The 21,289-nt window shown below is 40.2% G+C and overlaps 1 long non-coding RNA gene across 1 annotated transcript in view; it reads right to left on the bottom strand.

The window, feature by feature from the left end:
* The window catches only part of LOC132597134 (uncharacterized), a 50,833-nt gene that overhangs the window by 14,727 nt on the left and 14,817 nt on the right, over window positions 1–21,289 (bottom strand). The window contains exons 4-7 of the long non-coding RNA XR_009563544.1: window positions 20,254–20,325; window positions 18,182–18,355; window positions 15,176–15,252; window positions 14,490–14,643 (exon numbers count right to left, since the gene is read on the bottom strand). This is a non-coding gene — a long non-coding RNA (uncharacterized lncRNA). The remainder of the gene's footprint in view (window positions 1–14,489; window positions 14,644–15,175; window positions 15,253–18,181; window positions 18,356–20,253; window positions 20,326–21,289) is intronic.

The raw sequence follows: 21,289 nt of genomic DNA, 5'->3' as shown, positions 1-21,289 counted from the left end.
CCTGCCAATACTGAATCAGGAAGAAATAGAAAATATGAACAGACCAATCACAAGCACTGAAATTGAAACTGTTATTAAACATCTTCCAACAAACAAAAGCCCAGGACCAGATGGCTTCACAGGTGAATTCTATCAAACATTTAGAGAAGAGCTAACACCTATTCTTCTCAAACTCTTCCAAAATATAGCAGAGGGAGGAACACTCCCAAACTCATTCTACGAGGCCACCATCACCCTGATACCAAAACCAGATAAGTATGTCACAAAGAAAGAAAACTACAGGCCAATATCACTGATGAACATAGATGCAAAAATCCTCAAGAAAATACTAGCAAACAGAATCCAACAGCACATTAAAAGGATCATACACCATGATCAAGTGGGGTTTATTCCAAGAATGCAAGGATTCTTCAATATATGCAAATCAAGCAATGTGATAAACCATATTAACAAATTGAAGGAGAAAAACCATATGATCATCTCAATAACTGCAGAGAAAGCTTTCGACAAACTTCAACACCCATTTATGATAAAAACCCTGCAGAAAGTAGGCATAGAGGGAACTTTCCTCAACATAATAAAGGCCATATATGACTAACTCACAGCCAACATTGTCCTCAATGGTGAAAAACTGAAAGCATTTCCACTAAGATTAGGAACAAAACAAGGTTGCCCATTCTCACCACTCTTATTCAATATAGTTTTGGAACTTTTAGCCACAGCAATTAGAGAAGAAAAGGAAATAAAAGGAATCCAAATTGGAAAAGAAGACGTAAAGCTGTCACTTTGGAGATGACATGATACTATACATAGAGAATCCTAAAGATGCTACCAGAAAACTACTAGAGCTAATCAATGTATTTGGTAAAGTTGCAGGATACAAAATTAATGCACAGAAATCTCTTGCATTCCTATACACTAATGATGAAGAATCTGAAATTGAAATCAAGAAAACAGTCCCATTTACCATTGCAACAAAAAGAATAAAATATCTAGGAATAAATCTACCTAAGAAGACAAAAGACCTGTATGCAGAAAATTATAAGACACTGATGAAAGAAATTAAAGATGATACAAATAGATGGAGAGATATACCATGTTCTTGAATTGGAAGAATCAACATTGTAAAAATGACTCTACTACCGAAAGCAATCTACAGATTCAATGCAATCCATATCAAACTACCAGTGACATTTTTCACAGAACTAGAACAAAAAATTTCACAATTTGTATGGAAACACAAAAGACCCCGAATAGCCAAAGCAATATTGAGAACGAAAAACTGAGCTGGAGGAATCAGGCTCCCTGACTTCAGATTATACTACAAAGCTACAGTAATCAAGAAAGTATGGTACTGGCACAAAAACAGAAAGAAAGATCAATGGAACAGAATAGAAAGCCTAGACATAAACCCACGCACATATGGTCACCTTATCTTTGATAAAGGAGGCAGGAATGTACAGTGGAGAAAGGACAGCCTCTTCAATAAGTGGTGCTGGGAAAACTGGACAGGTACATGTAAAAGTATGAGATTAGATCATTCCCTCACACCATACACAAAAATAAACTCAAAATGGATTCGAGACCTAAATGTAAGGCCAGAAACTATCAAACTCTTAGAGGAAAACACAGGCAGAACACTCTATGACATAAATCACAGCAAGATCCTTCTTGACCCACCTCCTAGAGAAATGGAAATAAAAACAAAAATAAACAAATGGGACCTAATGAAACTTCAAAGCTTTTGCACAGCAAAGGAAACCATAAACAAGACAAAAAGACAACCGTCAGAATGGGAGAAAATATTTGCAAATGAAGCAACTGTCAAAGGATTAATCTCCAAAATATACAAGCAGCTCATGCAGCTTAATAACAAAAAAAAAATCCAATCCAAAAATGGGCAGAAGACGTAAATAGACATTTCTCCAAAGAAGATATACAGACTGCCAACAAACACATGAAAGAATGCTCAACATTACTAATCATTAGAGAAATGCAAATCATAACTACAATGAGATATCATCTCACACCAGTCAGAATGGCCATCATCAAAATACCTAGAAACAATAAATGCTGGAGAGGGTGTGGAGAAAACAGAACCCTCTTGCACTGTTGGTGGGAATGTAAATTGATACAGCCACTATGGAGAACAGTATGGAGGTGCCTTAAAAAACTACAAATAAAACTACCATATGATCTAGCAATCCCACTACTGGGCATATACCCTGAGGAAACCATAATTCAAAAAGAGTCATGTACCAAAATGTTCACTGCAGCTCTATTTACAATAGCCCAGAGATGGAAACAACCTAAGTGTCCATCATCGGATGAATGGATAAAGAAGATGTGGCACATATATACAATGGAATATTACTCAGCCATAAAAAGAAACGAAATTGAGCTATTTGTAATGAGGTGGATAGACCCAGAGTCTGTCATACAGAGTGAAGTAAGTCAGAAAGAGAGAGACAAATACCGTATGCTAACACATATATATGGAATTTAAGAAAAAAAAACTGTCATGAAGAACCTAGGGGTAAGACAGGAATAAAGACACAGACCTACTGGAGAATGGACTTGAGGATATGGGGAGGCAGAAGGGTAAGGTGTGACAAAGCGTGAGAGAGGCATGGACATATATACACTACCAAACGTAAGGTAGACAGCTAGTGGGAAGCAGCCGCATAGCACAGGGAGATCATCTCGGTGCTTTGTGACCACCTGTAGGGGTGGGATAGAGAGGGTGGGAGGGAGGGAGACACAAGAGGGAAGAGATATGGGAATATATGTGTATGTATAACTGATTCACTTTTTTATAGAGCAGAAACTAACACACCATTGTAAAGCAATTATACTCCAATAAAGATGTTAAAAAAATAATAATAATATTTCTTAAAAAACCTGACCACTAAAAAAAAAGAGAAAAAGAAAAATGCTCATCATTAGGAAATATTAAAGATATGCAAATCCAATCTTCACAAACGTATCAGCTCACACCGGTCAGAATGACCATCAGCAAAAATTCTGCAAACAGTAAATGCTGAACGGGCTGTGGAGAAAGGCGTACCCTCATCTCTAAGTGGGACTAAACTGGGAAGAGCCACTAATGAAAACAGAACGGACCTGCCTTTAACAGATACCCATTGAGGCACCATAGGATTCAGCAGGCACACTCCCGGGCCTATGACCTAAGAAGACACAATTAGAAAGACACAGGCAGGCAAAACTGCACTGCAACAGTATGACAGTAGGCAAGACAGGGAAGCTACCAAAAAGTCCATCCAAAGATGAATGGAAAAGGAGAACCGGTACATGTACAGATGGAATAGGAGCCAAGGAAAAAAATGAAACAATGCCGTTTGCAGCACCATAGATGAGCCTGGAGGTAATCACAACACGAAGGAAGTCAGAAAGCGAAGGACACATATCCTATGATATCACTTAATGGTGTTACCTGAAAATTGATAATAAAGATTTTTCACAGAGCAAGGCCATCAAAGATTCGATCAGCAAACGTATGGTTAACCAAATGGAAAGGTGTGAGGTTTGGATAAATTAGCATATTGCAGGAAACAGAGATATACCAACACATGTGAAATATATAAGCACCAAAGACCTATGGAATATCAAGAGAAGACTACTCAACACTGTGTCCTAACCCACATGGGAAATGGATCCGAAGGTGAACAGATAATATGTATATTTGTGTCATAACCTACATGGGAAATAGGTCCTAACATAAAGAGATATATGTATATGTTTAAAAGAACCACATCTTGCACACTTAGAAGAAACAAAACATTGTAATGAAATTTGCTGTGATAACAAATAAAATGTAATTAAGAAAACCAACAAGAAATAATGAGACATAAATGTATGGGGTTTTTCCTGGCCCATTCCATTCTAACTTACAAGTTGGAACATTACACCCATGAAGGTTCTTTTGCCCTAGTAACCAGATATGGGAATGGAGAAATGCCACAGCCTTGTGACTGTCTCCTGCAAAAGCAGCTTTAACCACAGTGCTAAGGGTCACTTAATATTCACAAGAATTGCAGATTTGTAAATGACACCTGCCCTCAAAAAAATCCTGGATTCGAATACAGTTGAAAAAATTGAAAAGAGGGCAACCTTGCAAAACGAAAATTTCAAGAGGCACATTTAACTCATATTTTTCCTTTTCCTTCTTTTTTTTCAATTCAAAATAAGCCATGGAAAAAGCTCAACCTCACGAATTACTAAAGACAGGCAAATCCAATCTACAAAAACTTGTACCTGACAACAGTCAGAATGATCATCAGCAAAATATCTCTAAACAATATATGCTCAAGGGGTTTTAGAGAACTGTGTACCTCTAGCTGCTGGTGGGATGTCAAATGGTAACAGCCAGTAGTGGGAACAGAAAGGATGTGCGTTTTCAGGTAAAAATTGAGCTACCATGTGATCTGGTAGCCCACTACTGGCTCTAACACCTGAGAAGACCAGAATCAAAAAGATACAGGCTGACAATCCTACAGTGCAGCACTATTTACCCTAGCCAAGACTTGGAACAACCAAAAAGTCCATCAAGAGACGAATGGACAGAGAAGAACTGGTACGTGTAGAGACGGAATATTAGCCACGAAAAAAAAATGAAATAATGCAGTTTCCAGAACCATAGATAACTCTGGAGGTAATCACAGAACTTGAAGTAAGTAAGAAAGTGAAAGATACATATCCTATGATATCAATTATAGGTGTTACCTAAAAACTGACACCAATGAAGATATTTCCATAGAGAAAGGCAATCACAGATTTAGTAAACAAACTTATGGTTAACCAATTGGAAAGTTGTGAAGATTGCATACATTAGGATATTGGGGTTAACAGGTATATACAAACACGTGAAATATATAATCACCAAAGACCTACGAAATTCCAACAGAAGACTACTCAACACTGTGTCATAACCTAATGGAAAAAGGATCCCAAGATGAATACATATATGTATAGGTGTAAAACAAACACATCTTGCACACCTAGAACAAAAAAAAAACAGTATAATCAAATTTGCTGTGATAAAAAATAAAAATTAGGGCTGCCCTGGTGGCGCAGTGTTTGAGAGTCCGCCTGCTGATGCAGGGGACACGGGTATGAGCCCTGCTCCAGGAAGATCCCACATGCCGCGGAGCGGCTAGGCCCGTGAGCCATGGCCGCTGAGCCTGCGCGTCCAGAGCCTGTGCTCCGCAACAGGAGAGGCCACAACAGTGAGAGGCCCGCGTACTGCAAACAAACAAACAAATAAATAAATAAATAATTTTTGAAAAATAAAAGTTATATTAAAAAAACGAACAAGAAGTAATGAGGCATAAAATTATAGGGGTTCTTCCTGGACCTTTCCATTCTAACTTACAACCTTGGAACAGAGCTTCCCAGAAAGCTCAGTGACGTAGTAACCAGATTTGAGAATGAAGAAATCGTGCAGAATTTTGGCCTTCCTCCAACAGCACTTTTAAACCCAATGCTAATGATCAGTGAAAATTTACCTTAATTTCAGGCCTGTAAATGACACCTGGCCTCAAAAAAAATGTTCTGAGGCAGGGAGTGGCCAAAGAACTCAAAAGAGAGCAAATTTTTCAAGAAGATCCTATGAGAGGTAAGTTTTACACACTCTTTACAGAAAATAAAGGAAAATGGATAAAAGCTCCAACTCAGGAATTATTAGACTCATGCAAATCTAATCTATGAAAAGGTTTCAACACACACCACTCGAATGACCCTAAGCAAAAGGTCTACAAACAATGAATGCTGAAGAGGTTTTAGAGAACTGTGTACCCTCTAGCTGCTGTTGAGGTGTAAAGGAGTAAGAGCCAATAAGGAGACCACAAAGGAACTGTGTTTCAAAGTAAAAATTGAGGTACCATTCAATCCAGCAGGCCCACCGCTGGGCCTTTCACCCGAGCAGACCAGAGTCGAGAAGACACAGGCTGGCAAAGGAGCACTGCAGCAATATGCACAAAAGCCAAGACATGGAAGCGACCAAAATGGCCATCAGCAGATGAGTGGACAAAGAAGGAGTGGTCCATGTGCACAGTGGAATATCAGCCGTGGAAAACTAGGAAACACGGCTCTGTGCTGCACCACAGATGATCCTAGAGATAATCACAGAACACGAGGTAAGTCGGAAAGCAAAAGACAAATATCTTATGATATCACTTCTAGGCGTTATCTAACAACAGACACAAATGAACTTATTTCCTCAGAGAAAGACACTCACGGACTTAGAAAACAGCTATGGTTATCTAAAAGGAAAGGTGGGAGCAATGGACAAATTAAGATTAGGGTTGCCATAGGTATATCAATACATATTAAATACATATATCAAAGAGACCGACCATATACCAAGGGAGGTCTACTGAACACTCTGTATTCATTTAAATGGGAAAAGTATCTGTACATGAACATATATATGCATATGTATATATATATGTATGTGTATATATATAAAATGTACAAATGAACCAGATTGTGTACACCTAGAACAAATAATATTCTAATCATTACCTTGATTAAAAAATTTAAATTATAACAATAAATAAGATGTCCTGAGACATAAAGTTATGGGGTTTTTTACTGGCACATTCCATTCTAATTTACAACCTAGGAACACGACTTCCACAAAAGCTCTGTTATCCTAGTAACCAGATTTGGGAATGGAGAAACGCTACCGCCGTTTGGCTTTTTCCCACAACAACAGTTTTAAACCCAGTGCTAAACGTCACTAAATATTAAAACAATTGCAAGCTGGTAAGTAATACACGCCCTCCAAAAAATCCTGAGGTTGAAAATCGACCAAAAAATTCAGAAGAGGGCAACCTTTCAAGAAGACAATTTCAAGAGGTATATTTTCCTCGCACTTTTTTTTTAAACAACCAAAAAAAAGGGATGAAAAAATGCTCATAATTAGGAATTATTAAAGACATGCAAATCCAGTCTACAAAACTGTATCAGCTCACACCTGTCAGAATGACCATCAGCAAAAACTCTTCAAACAAAAAATGCTGAAGGCGCTGTGGAGAAATTCGTACCCTCATCTCTAAGTGGGACTAAACTGGAAAGAGCCACTAATGAAAACAGAATAGAGGTGGCTTGAACAGGTACAATTTGAGCTACCATAGCATTCAGCAGGCACACTCCTGGGCCTATGACCTAAGAAGACACAATTAGAAAGACACAGGCAGGCAAAACTGCACTGCAACAGTATGACAATAGGCCAGACAGGGAAGCTACCAAGAAGTCCATCCAAAGATGAATGGAAAAGGAGAACCGGTACATGTACAGATGGAATAGTAGCCAAGGAAAAAAATAAAACAATGCTGTGTACAGCACCACAGTTGAGTCTAGATGTAATCATAAGTTGAAATAACTTAGAAAGCAAAGGACACATATCCTATGATTTCACTTACTGGTGTTACCTAAAAATTTATACCAATGAAGGTTTTTCACAGAGAAAGGCAATGAAAGATTCAATCAACAAACATATGGTTAACCAAAATGAAAGGTGTGTGGATTGGATAAATTAGGATATTGGGGTAAACAGAGATATACCAACACATGTGAAATATGTAAGCACCAAAGTCCTATGGAATACCAAGAGAAGACTACTCAACATTCTGTCTTAACCCACATGGGAAATGGATCCAAAGATGAATAGATATATGTATGGGTGTAAAAGAACCACATCTTGCACACCTAGAACAAACAAAACGTTGTAATCAAATTTGCTGTGATAACAAATAAAAATCAAATTAAGAAAACCAACAAGAAGTAATGAGACATAAACTTATGGGGGTTTTTCCTGGCACATTCCACTCTAATTTGCAACCAAGGAACACTACTTATAGAAAGGTACTGTTTCCCTAGGAACCAGAGTTGGGAATGTAGAAGTGGTGCACCCTGGGGCCATTTGAGGCAACATCAGCTGTAAAACCTGTGCTAAAGGTCACTTCATATTCTCAAGGACTGCAGGGCTATAAATGAGACCTGCCAAGAAAATGTGTTGAGGGACATAATGGCCAAAATAATTCAAAATAAGGCACATACGTCAAGAAACCATTTGAATATGTAAGCTGTACTCACTCTTTAAAAAAAAAAAGAAGAAAAGAAAATGGCTAAAAGCTCAATATAAGAAATTATTAGACATATGCAAATCTAACCATGAAAAGGTATCAGCTCACACCAGTCAGAATGACCATCAGCAAAAAATACAAACAATAAATCCAGAAGAGGTTTTAGAGAACTGTGTACCCTGTAGCTGCTGGTGAGATGTAAAGTGGTAAGAGCTAATAATGAGAACAGATAGGAACTGCGTTTCAAAGTAAAAATTGAGGTACCATTCAATCCAGCAGGCCCACTGCTGGGATTTTCACATACGAAGACCAGAGTCGAGAAGACACAGGCTGGCAAAGGTGCACTGCAGCAATATGCACAAAAGCCAAGACATGGAAGCGACCAAAATGGCCATCAGCAGATGAGTGGACAAAGAAGGAGTGGTCCATGTGCACAGTGGAATATCAGCCGTGGAAAACAAGGAAACACGGCTCTGTGCAGCACCATAGATGATGCTAGAGATAATCACAGAACACGAGGTAAGTCGGAAAGCAAGACAAATACCTTACGATATCACTTATAGGTGTTATATAACAACTGACACAAATGAACTTATTTCCACAGAGAAGACACTCACAGACTTAGAAAACAAACTGTGGTTATCTAAAATGAAAGGTGGTAGGATGGATAAATTAAGATTAGGGTTACCATAGCTATACCTATACATATTAAATACATATATCAAAAAGACCGACCATATATGAAGGCAGGGCTACTGAACACTCTGTATTAATTTACATGAGAAGAGGATCTGTACATGAATAGATATATATAATGTACAAATGAAGCAGATTTTGTACACTTAGAACAAATGATATTCTAATCATTACCCTGATTAGAAAAGATAAATTAAAAGAACATACAAGGGCTTCCCTGGTGGCGCAGTGGTTCAGAGTCCACCTGCCGATGCAGGGGACGTGGGTTCGTGCCCCGGTCCGGGAAGATCTCACATGCCGCGGAGCGGCTGGGCCCGTGAGCCATGGCCGCTGAGCCTGCGTGTCCGGAGCCTGTGCTCCACAACGGGAGAGGCCACAACAGTGAGAGGCCCGCGTACCGCAAAAAAAAAAAAAAAAAAAAAAAAAAAAGAACATACAAGAAGTACTGAGACATAAACTTAGGGGGGTTCTTCCTGGCACATTCCATCCTAATTTACAACCTAGAAACACTACGTCAAGGAAAGGTCTACTGCCCTAGTAACCAGATTTGGAAATGGAGAAATGCTGCCACTTTGCGGTCGTTTCCCACAATAGCAATTTAACCCAGTGCTACTGGTCACTTAATATTAACAATATTTGCAGGCCTGTAAATGACACCTGCACTCAAAAAAATCCTGGGGTTTAAAATCGACCGAAAAATTCAAAGGAGGGAAACCTTTCAGAATTCAGAACAATGATAGTGACAATGATCCAGGGCCTTGGAAAAAGAATGAGGGCAAAGATCGAGATGATGCAAGAAATGTTTAACAAACACCTAGAAGGATTAGAAAAGGAACACCTAGAAGAATTAAAGAACAAGCAAACAGAGATGAACAATACAATAAGTGAAATGAAAAATACACTAGATGGAATCAATAGCAGAATAACTGAGGCAGAAGAACGGATAAGTGACCTGGAGACAGAATGGTGGAATTCACTCCCATGGAACAGAAAAAAGAAAATAGAATGAAAAGAAATGAAGACAGCCTAAGAGACCTCTGGACTACATTAAACGCAACAACATTCACATTATAGGGGTCCCAGAAAGAGAAGAGAGAGAGAAAGGAACAGAGGAAATATTTGAAGAGATTATTTTCGAAAACTTCTGTAACATGGGAAAGGAAATAGCCACCAATGTCCAGGAAGCACAGAGAGACCGAGGCATGATAAGCCCAAGGAGAGACATGCTGAGACACATAATAATCAAATTGACAAAGTTTAAAGACAATGAAAAATTATTGAAAGCAACAAGGGTAAAACGACAAATAAAAGACAAGGGAACAGCTGATTTCTCAGCAGAAACTCTACAAGCCAGTAGGGAGTGGCATGATATATTTAAAGTGATGAAAGGGAAGAACCTACACCAAGAGTACTCTACCCAGCAAGGATCTCATTCAGATTTGATGGAGAAATCAAAAGTTTTACAGACAAGCAAAAGCTAAGAGAGTTCAGCACCACCAAACCAGCTCTACAACAAATGCTAAAAGAACTTCTCTAAGTGGGAAACATAAGAGTGGAAAAGGACCTACAAAAACAAACCCATAACAATTAAGAAAATGGTAATAGGAACATACATATAGATATTACCTTAAACGTGAATGGATTACATACTCCAAACAAAAGACACAGGCTTGCTGAATGGATACAAAAACAAGACCCATATATATGCTGTCTACAAGAAACCTACTTCAGACGTAGGGACACATACAGACTGAAAGTGAGGGGATGGAAAAAGATATTCCATGCAAATTGAAATCAAAAGAAAGCTGGTGTAGCAATACCCATATCAGATAAAATACTTAAAAATAAAGAATGTTACAATATACAAGGAAGGATACTACATAATGATCAAGGGATCAATCCAAGAAGATATAACAATTATAAATATATATGCACCCAACATAGGAGCACCTCAATACATAAGGCAACTGTTAACAGCTATAAAAGAAGAAATAGTCAGTAACACAATAATAGAGGGGGAATTTAACACCTCACTTACACCAATGGACGGATCATCCAAAATGAAATAAGGAAACAGAAGCTTTAAAAGACACAACAGACCAGATAGAGTTAATTGATATTTATAGGACATTCCATCCAAAAATAGCAGATTACATTTCTTCTCACGTGTGCACAGAACATTCTCCAGTATAGATCACATCTTGGCTCACAAATGAAGCCTCAGTAAATTTAAGAAAATTGAAAACATATCAAGCATCTTTTCTGAAAACAACGCTATGATATTAGAAATTAATTACAGGGGAAAAAAGTAAAAAACACAAACACATGGAGGCTAAACAATAGGTTACTAAATAACCAAGAGATCACTGAAGAAATCAAAGAGGAAATCAAAAAATACCTAGAGACAAATGACAATGAAAACATGACAATCCAAAACCTATGGGATGCAGCAAATGCAGTTCTAAGAGGGAAGTTTATAGCTCTACAAGCCTACCTCAAGAAACAACAAAAATCTCAAATAAACAGTCTAACCTTACACCTAAAGGAACTAGAGAAAAAAGAAGAAAACAAACCCCAAAGTTAGGAGAAGGAAAGAAATCATAAAAATCAGAGCAGAAATAAATGAAATAGAAACAAAGAAAACAATAGCAAAGGTCAATAAAACTAAAAGCTACTTCTTTGAGAAGATAAACAAAATTGATAAACCATTAGCCAGACTCATCAAGAAAAAGAGGGAGAGGACTCAAATCAATAAAGTTAAAAATGAAAAAGGAGACGTTACAACAGACAACACAGAAATACAAAGCATCCTAAGAAACTACTACAAGCAACTCTATGCCAATCAAATGGACAACCTGGAAGAAATGGACAAATTCCTAGAAAGGTATAACCTTCCAAGACTGAACCAGGAAGAAATAGAAAATATGAACAGACCAATCACAAGTAATGAAATGGAAACTGTGATTAAAAATATTCCAACAAACAAAAGTCCTGGACCAGATGGCTTCACAGGTGAATTCTATCAAACATTTAGAGAAGAGCTAACACCCATCCTTCTCAAACTCTTCCAAACAAGTGCAGAGGAAGGAACACTCCCAAACTCATTCTGTGAGGCCACCATCACCCTGATACCAAAACCAGACAAAGATACTACAAAAAAAGAAAATTACGGACCATATCACTCATGAATATAGATGCAAAAATCCTCAACAAAATACTAGCAAACAGAATCCAACAACACATTAAAAGGATCATACACCATGATCAAGTGGGATTTATCCCAGGGATGCAAGGATTCTTCAATATATGCAAATCATTCAGTGTGATACACCAAATTAAAAAATTGAAGAAGAAAAACAAGAAGATCATCTCAATAGACGCAGAAAAAGCTTTTGACAAAATTCAACACCCATTTATGATAAAAACTCTTCAGAAAGTGGGCACAGAGGGAACCTACCTCAACATAATAAAGGCCATATACGACAAACCCACAGTCAACATTATTCTCAATGATGAAAAACTGAAAGCATTTCCTCTAAGATTAGGAACAAGACAAGAATGTCCACTCTCACCTCTATTATTCAAGATAGTTTTGGAAGTCCTAGCCGTGGCAATCAGAGAAGAAAAAGAAATACAAATTGGAAAAGAAGAAGTAAAACTGTCACTGTTTGCAGATGACATGATACTATACATAGAGAATCCTAAAGATGCTACCAGAAAACTACTAGAGCTAATCAATGAATTTGGTAAAGTTGCAGGATACAAAATTAATGCACCGAAATCTATTGTATTCCTATATACTAATGATGAAAAATCTGAAAGAGAAATTAAGGAAACACTCCCATTTACCACTGCAACAAAAAGAATAAAATACCTTGGAATAAACCTACCTAGGGAGACAAAAGACCTGTATGCAGAAAACTATACGACACTGATGAAAGAAATTAAAGATGGTACAAACAGATGGAGAGATATACCATGTTCTTGGATTGGAAGAATCAATATTGTGAAAATGACTATACTACCCAAAGCGAGCTACAGATTCAATGCAATCCCTGTCAAATTACCAATGGCATTTTTTACAGAACTAGAACAAAAAATCTTAAAATTTGTATGGAGACACAAAAGACCCCAAATAACCAAAGCAGTCTTGGGGGAAAAAAGCAGAGCTGGAGGAATCAGACTCCCTGACTTCAGAGTATACTACAAAGCTACAGTAATCAAGACAATATGGTACTGGCACAAAAACAGAAATATAGATCAATGGAACAAGATAGAAATCCCAGAGAGAAACCCATGTACTTATGGTCAGCTAATCTATGATAAAAGAGGCAAGGATATACAATGGAGAAAAGACAGTCTCTTCAATAAGTGGTGCTGGGAAAACTGGACAGCTACATGTAAAAGAATGAAATTAGAACACTTCCTAACACCATACACAAAAATAAACTCAAAATGGATTCGAGACCTAAATTTAAGATGGGGCACTAAAAAACTCTTAGAGGAAAACATAGGAAGAGCACTCTTTGACATAAATCACAGCAAGATATTTTTTGATCCACCTCCTAGAGTAATGGAAATAAAAACAAAAATAAACAAATGGGACCTAATGAAACTTAAAAGCTTTTGCACAGCAAAGGAAAAGATAAGATGAAAAGGCAACCCTCAGAATGGGAGAAAATATTTGCAAATGAATCAATGGACAAAGAATTAATCTCCAAAATATATAAACAGCTCATGCAGCTCAGTATTAAAAAAATAAAAATCCAATCCAAAAATGGGCAGAAGACCTTAATAGACATTTCTCCAAAGAAGACATACAGATGGCCAAGAAGCACATGAAAAGCTGCTCAACATCATTAATTATTAGAGAAATGCAAATCAAAACTACAATGAGGTATCACCTCACACCAGTTAGAATGGGCATCACCAGAAAATCTACAAACAACAAATGCTGGAGAGGGTGTGGAGAAAAGGGAACCCTCTTGCACTGTTGTTGGGAATGTAAAGTGATACATTCACTATGGAGAACAGTATGGAGGTTCCTTAAAAAACTAAAAATAGAATTACCATATGACCCAGCAATCCCGCATATACCCAGAGAACACCATAATTCAAAAAGACACATTCACCACAATATTCATTGCAGCACTATTCACAGTAGCCAGGTCACGGAAGTAACCTAAATGCCCATCGACAGACGAATGGATAAAGAAGTTGTGGTACATATATACAATAGAATATTACTCAGCCATAAAAAGGAGCAAAATTGGGTCATTTGTAGAGACGTGTATGGATCTGGAGACTGTCATACAGAGTGAAGTAATTCAGAAAGAGAAAAATATCATATATTAACGCATGTGTGTGGAACCTAGAAAAATGGTGCAGATGAACAGGTTTGCAGGGCAGAAATAGAGACACAGATGTAGAGAAAAAACGTATGGACACCAAGGGGGGAAAGTGGCTGGGGGGGGGGGTGGGATGAACTGGGAGCCTGGGATTAACATATATACATTAATATGTATAAAAGATAACTAATAAGAAACTGCTGTATAAAAAATAAATAATATAAAAAATTTTTTTAAAAAGAAAGAAAAAGTTCTTCCCTTCCCATAGACGTATTTATATGAATGAATTATTTCTATGCTTATATCTACAAATACAAAAAAAAGGAATAAATCCTACCTTGAGGGCTTCCCTTGTAGCGCAGTGGTTGACAGTCCGCCTGCTGATGCAGGGGTCACGGGTTCGTGCCCCGGTCCGGGAAGATCCCACATGCTGCGGAGTGGCTGGGCCCGTGAGCCATGGCCGCTGAGCCTGCGCGTCCGGAGCCTGTGCTCTGCAACGGGAGAGGCCACAACAGTGAGAGGCCTGCGTACCGCAAAAAAAAAAAAAAAAAAAACAATAAAAAAACTTACCTTGAAACAAAAAAAGAAAAAAAACCACAGAACCCACCAGTTATACAGAGAAAAACCCTATCAGGGCACTTGCTCCAGTGGTAAACAATTCTGAAGTTGGTCAGAGGTGGGGAATCCTCTCCCATGCAGCCAGCAGCCCACCCGCAAGGAGCGTCCTCATTACAAAGCTGGCGGACCGTGCTGAGGCGTCTGTGAGTAAACGTGAGCTGAACCCAGGCCAGCTGCTGCTGAACTGTTCCCACCCTTCCCAGGTAAAACACCTGAATGTGTGCAAGGACTTGAAAGCCTAGAGGAAGGGCCGTGGAGCCACACCGGCGACAGCACGCAGGCCGACTTGGTGCCTGCAGGCCAACCAGGATGGTCCTGGCCCTGGGCGCACTTCTGGAAGCTTTCCATTTCCCTGCCTGAGATACCCCTCCTGTCCCGGCCCCCACTGCTTTTTTCATTCCTCACCTCTGCCCAGGGAGAAATTCCAACAGCAGGTACGGGTGACACATAGTCTTCTTTAGCAAGTAGCAGACTGGCAACTCCTGCAGAAAGTCCAGCAGAGCCCCATTCACACCGGGCCACCCACAAAGCCATTGGCCCTACTCCCTCCCACCAGCCCAGCCCCGAGACTGCTGACAGGGCAGAGAAAATGGCGTCAGACACAGCTGCAGGGGCTTTTGCTGCCTGGAGCGGTGTTTATATTGATCTCAACCCAGGCACACCTGGGGAGGGCTGGCCGGCCGGGTCAGGCTGCCCAGGTCAGCCAATCCTCGCCCCTCAGGGGCTCACAGTTGCAGAAAATGGGCCTTGCTGCACCGGCCAGGTCGAAGGAACAAGTGTAGGGTTTTGAGAGTCAGGATAGACAAGGGGCTGCAGCTCTGGCTTGTTTTCTAATCATTTTATTTGGTCTATGAGTGGGAGACAACTTCAAGAAGACCCACTCCTAATGGGAGGAACCTAGGAGTCAGGGAGAGGAGGGGTGGTGGGTAGAGACAGAGGCCTGGTGCTGCGGCTGTAGTGGAAGCCTCTGGAAGACCAGGTGGAGTGAGGCCGCCCAGAGTGAAGCCCAGGGTCACAGACCTGTCGGAGCTGCTGTTTGTTAGTTCAAGTCCTGCTCTGAGGTGCTCTGGGTCAGCTCTGAGCGACAGGTGAGCTGGCGGTGCTCTGCAATGAGGGCTATGTGCACGGTTCCTGTGTGCCCAGCCCTGCCGGGGTACCTGCCCAGGTGAGCTCCATATCCTGGGAGGGGCCTGCCCATGAGAGCCCCGTGGGCTGCTGGGTGCCAGCCCAGGTGAGCTCCATATCCCGGGGGGGGGCCTGACCACGAGAGCCCCGTGGGCTGCTGGGTACCTGGTAAAGGGTGTCAGGACAGTCAGTGAAGCCACCAAGGATATACATCCAGTAGTTCCTAATTCCTACACAAAGCTTGTCATTCTACTATCAACCAGCACCTGGTATTCTGTATTAGACTTAAAAGATGCCTTCTTCTGTATTCCATTAGTCCCAGAGTCACAAGAAACTTTAGCTTTTGACTGGCAGGACTCAACATGCAACAGAAAGAATCCAGCTGGGCCGTCCTACCACAAGGGTTCAAAAATTCCCCCACCATCTTTGTGGAAACTTTAGCTAAAGACCTAAAAGATCTACCTCTGGAGAAGTGAACCCTCCTTCAATACGCAGACGACATTCTGATCGCCAGCCCTACTAAGGAGGTCTCTGAACTACCAAGCCAATAAAGGATAGAAGTTGTCCAAGACAAACGCTCAAATATCACAGACTAAGGTGACCTGCCTGGGCTTCATTCTCACAGAAGGTCAGAGAAGCCCATCCCAGGAAAGGGAAGAAGCCATTTGCAGCCTTACCCCTTTCTAAAACTAGCTTAGGGGTTCCTGGGGAGGCCGGGGTTTGCTGCATCTGGATCCCTAACTACAGTCTACTAGCTGGGCCTCTATATGAAACACTGAAAAGGAAAAGATGATGATCCTTTTGAATAGAATCCAGAAGTGGCCTTTCAAGAATGGAAAGAGCAGTCAATTCAGACCCTTGCCCTGGAACTCCCTAATTTAGCTAAACCCTTTGACCTTTACATTCCCGGTGAAAGGTGAATCGCCATTGGAGAATTAGTGCAAAAACTGGGACCACTTGAAATGGAACAACGCAAGAATGCCATCCAGGTAGGATAAACTACGGTCACCAAGGGGCTTGGCCCACTGCCACATCTGGCCAAGATACTGGCGGTATCTAAAAACCTGGAAATCAGCAGCCCAAAAGGCCAGCTCCCTCCTGAGGGAAAAGGACCCCACGTAGTGATCCTAATCACCAACCATGCCCTGAAGTTGCAGGGTTCGCTCCGTGGGCACACCGACCTCGAGTGAGGAGGCCCTCCAACTCCAACATCCAGAGAGATAACCGGGGGCAACAGGGCACCATGACGACTCGTGTGAACATCACTTGACCTGGAGCTTCTCTCAGAAAACAAGTGTGTACCCCAAAAAAGCAGACTACTGCTTGCAGGACTTACTGCACCCAGAGGGGAGCTAATAAGCTTGGCAGGGGAACCGTATATCACGCTGTCACCATAGAAAAGCCAACAGCCACCGCGGTGACGGCGGCCAGTGAGACCGGCTGGACTCCTGGCTACTTCAAAAGGCCGTTGACTCAGTGGCTGTCATGGTCTTGGATCAGCACCGGGCCTGGACTGTCTGGGAGCTGAGCGGGCAGGGCCCTGACACCTGGTGCTGTTTGTACGTTAACTCAGGGGCCTAATTGAAGAAAGCGCAGACTACTGGTCAGAGCATCTAGGCTGGCAGAAACGGTCAGCCTAAGGTGGCCGAACAAATGTGGGGCGGGGTAAAACCGGCCTCCACAGCGTCTCTGCGCATCTCTTTCCTGGACCCTTAAAGGTCATTGGAATCTATAACACTTCCAATGCTGGCGCTCAGGCGGACGAGCAGTGAGGCAGGAGGCCTAGGGACAATCAACCTCACCTGGAGGCTGCTGGGGAGAAGTTCTGCCCCTCCCCACCGGGTATGAGGACTCCCAACTTAGCACGAAGCATTTACAGAAGAGGGGTCTGCACCCTCAGCGCCCCAAGAATGAGGAACGGGACAAAAGGCAGAGGAGGGTTTTGTCACTGGCAAAGCCCATTAAAAATTCCTGGGAGATAAAAATAGAATCTGGGCAATAAAATAAAGTCTAACCTTTTTTTCCTTTGTGCTTTGTCTAATTTCACTTGCTCCTAGGGTTCCGCAGGCAGAGGCCTCACACCCGGCACTGCAGACCCGATTTCCTAGTGCAAAATGGCTGGGCCGACACCTCAGCTCGCGGGGCCCCGTTCAGACTCCGCGACATAGAGCCGGAGCTCCAGCCAACCCGGCCCTCGAGAGCTCCGCCCCCTCCCACCTGCTGACGCTGACGGGATCCCTACACAACAGCCCGGCCCACAGCCCGCGGGGGAGCGCTCGCTCTTACCTCTCCATTCTCTGATCAAAATATAAAGTTTCCTTTGCTTCTGAACCAAACTCAATCTCGATCTGTTGGCTCCAATGACACTGGGCAGGGGGACCCTTGTTGGGGCCCACTCTGGAGGATCAGTATCGGAAATTGAGAACATTGTAACTTCAATGAACAGATGTGTGGGCCAAACTGTAATTAACATAGAGCAGTGTATAAGGCTCGGGTAAAATAAGATGTTTCTAACACTTCCCTTGGATATTTCCATCACTTTATTATAAGCAAGTTCAGTGAAAAGGTTTGTCTTATTTGTCAGGTCAATATTAGAGAAATGAAGTGATTTCTTTCCAAGGATGTACGTCTAATAATCTTGGCTGAAGGTTCAATCTTGTTTTGAATGCTTTTCCATTGAAAATGATACCTCTCTTTCAGCTCCCCCATTTCTGAGTATAAAATCTTATAACTTATTATTACCAAAGGGGAAACGCGGGAGGAGGGATAAATTAAGAGTTTGGGATTAACACATACACACTGCTATGTATAAAATACATCATCAACAAGGAACTACTGTATAACACAGGGAACTACACTCAATATTTTGTAATAACCTATAAGGGGAAATAATCTGAAAAAGAATAGATATTTTTATCGACATCATCTATCAATGACAGATAAAATGTAACCTAAAGGAGGTCGATGGTGAGCGCTTCTGACCGTGAAGACTTCAATCATCTAAAGCTCGGAATCTGACTACTGCCCAAGGCCCTTAATGAACAAACATGTACCCGTAGCTTAAAAATTTCCCAGTGTGGGGTTCGGGGAGACACTGATTTGGAAAAATCCCTGTTCTCCTTACATGCAGGGAACTCTTCCTACAGCTAAAACATGCCTGTGACACCTAGAAGATAGTACACCCTTTGATCGGAAAGAGTTTGGAAAAGACACGTCATCTCCTCATATCCTGGTAGTTGGGTTCACCCCTCCAGCCTCTTTCTTAACAAGCTCCCCACTTGGAGAATCAGCACCTGTAACCTCCTGTTTTGTACAGTTTGCAATTTTTCCGAGGATGGACGGGAAGAGGGGGAACCAATGAGAGACAAGCTCTAGGTGTTTGGACAGGCACATGTCACTCTAATTTCCAATCAGGAATAATTAACCAAAGGCTCAGCTTGTTCCCTGGAACCAGAATAGGGCCTGAAGCAATCCTGCTGTTTTGCGGCCAGCTCCCAAAAAAGTGAGTTGAAAAATGGAGCCGAGGGGCACTGCAATTCACAAACCTGCAGAGTTATAAATGATAACTATCGTCCAAAAATATATTGAGGTAAGGCAACGAAAAGGATTTGAAAGCAAGGCAGAGTTGCAGGAAACAGTTTTCAAGAGATACATTGGACTCGCCTTTAAAGCACATGAAAAGCGGCAGAACTTCGCCAATGATGCAGTTGGCCAAAAAGGGAGTATGTGTTTTTCCTGAATACAATAGTATATATATATATATATATATATATATATATATATATATATATATATATATATATATATATATATATATATATATATATATATACACTATTTTACAATTTTTTTACCATTTCTAAAACCTAAAATAAATGGTAAGCAGGAGGACTGGACTGAGGTGGGAATATTCCTAAATTACCAAATTCAGGTTAGAAAAGTATTTAAATATGTGTTTGTTACATGTATATATAGAAGCATGTAACAGTTCAAAAATATTTTTTCTAGGTCTTCATCTACCTGAAGGTTTACATATTGGGCATTTCAAGTTGTCCTAAGGGTTACAGATACATAAAAATTGGATAGGATTGAACAGTTATACTTTTTATTTTTAAAAATGATTTCCACATTCTTCATCATATAATTTGTCTTTTCTGATAGAAACTTGTACCTCTGGCCACACTAAATTTTGTTTCTGTGGCTTTTTTTCCATCGTGGGTTTTACTGTGCTGTTGCACACATAACCTAGAAATATGCTAAAATATCACAGATTAAATGCTCTGTATATGATTCCTTCCTAAAGCATAGCAGACTTTGTCAGTGCCCTACCTAACCTCAGGTCTGACTGTTGTACTTACTCCACCAACGTCCAGCTGCCTGAGGTCTTCTGGCATCAGGAGCTTCTGCTTCTCTAGTGAGGTCACAGGAACCTAAATCAGTTTAAATTTTAAAAGCAATTTAGTAGGACGCATCAAAGGCCTTAAAAACGTGCATACCCTTTGATCCAACAAGAGGAAATAATCAGATAGATGGCTCAAGAAGCATATTTAAGGATGTTTTCACATTCTTACCTAATTAAAAAAGCAGAATATCTAAATGTTAAAAAAGAGGACCATTAAACAAATTATAACAAATTTATGCAATGGAATACTGTTCAGTACTTAAAATGATGTAAATGCATATTGATGGCGTTGAAAGTTCACAATATATCATGTGACTATATTGGTTCATTGGTAAATGTATGTTAGGACAATCTTTGCTTTTTAGTGCAATCTCTTAACTGTGGGTACTTGGCTAATGAGATCTTGGCTGAAAAGGACCACTTTTTAAAAAGTTACATATATATATGCACACACACATACCACATAGGAAAACATCTAGAATATTGACAATAACTTGTAATTTATTGTCAGTATTCTAGATCTTGCATAGGGTGGTAAATGTTTATTAGCTTATTAATAAATAATAAAGAGGGTCAATGATGAGAATGTGTTACAAAGTAAGGGTTATGATTATTTCAAATTTGTGCAGTTGAAGTCCATTAAAGAAAGGAAAGAAAGGAAAGGGGAAAAAACATCTAGGAGGTTATACTCTAAACTGTTCATGGGAGTTATATCTGACTAGAACTTTAAGGGTGATTGTTTTCTTTTTTACTCATTTACGAGTTTCTAATATGACTATAGTTCTATATTATGTATATAATGGAGAAATAATAAAAGTCAAAACCATTAAATTTAAGATTAAAAATATTCAACAATAACAACAACAGTGAAGCTTTACGCTCTTAAATACACGAAAGACTATTGTGTGTGTTGGCCAATTATGTTCCTTTGTAGCAAATGCATTACACTGATTTGTGGGGCATCCCATGTGGAATACAGACAAAACATTTCT

The sequence above is a fragment of the Globicephala melas genome, chromosome 1 (genome assembly GCF_963455315.2).
Source record: "Globicephala melas chromosome 1, mGloMel1.2, whole genome shotgun sequence".
In the NCBI taxonomy this organism is placed as follows: domain Eukaryota; kingdom Metazoa; phylum Chordata; class Mammalia; order Artiodactyla; family Delphinidae; genus Globicephala; species Globicephala melas.
This window is presented reverse-complemented; position numbering and strand designations above follow the sequence as displayed.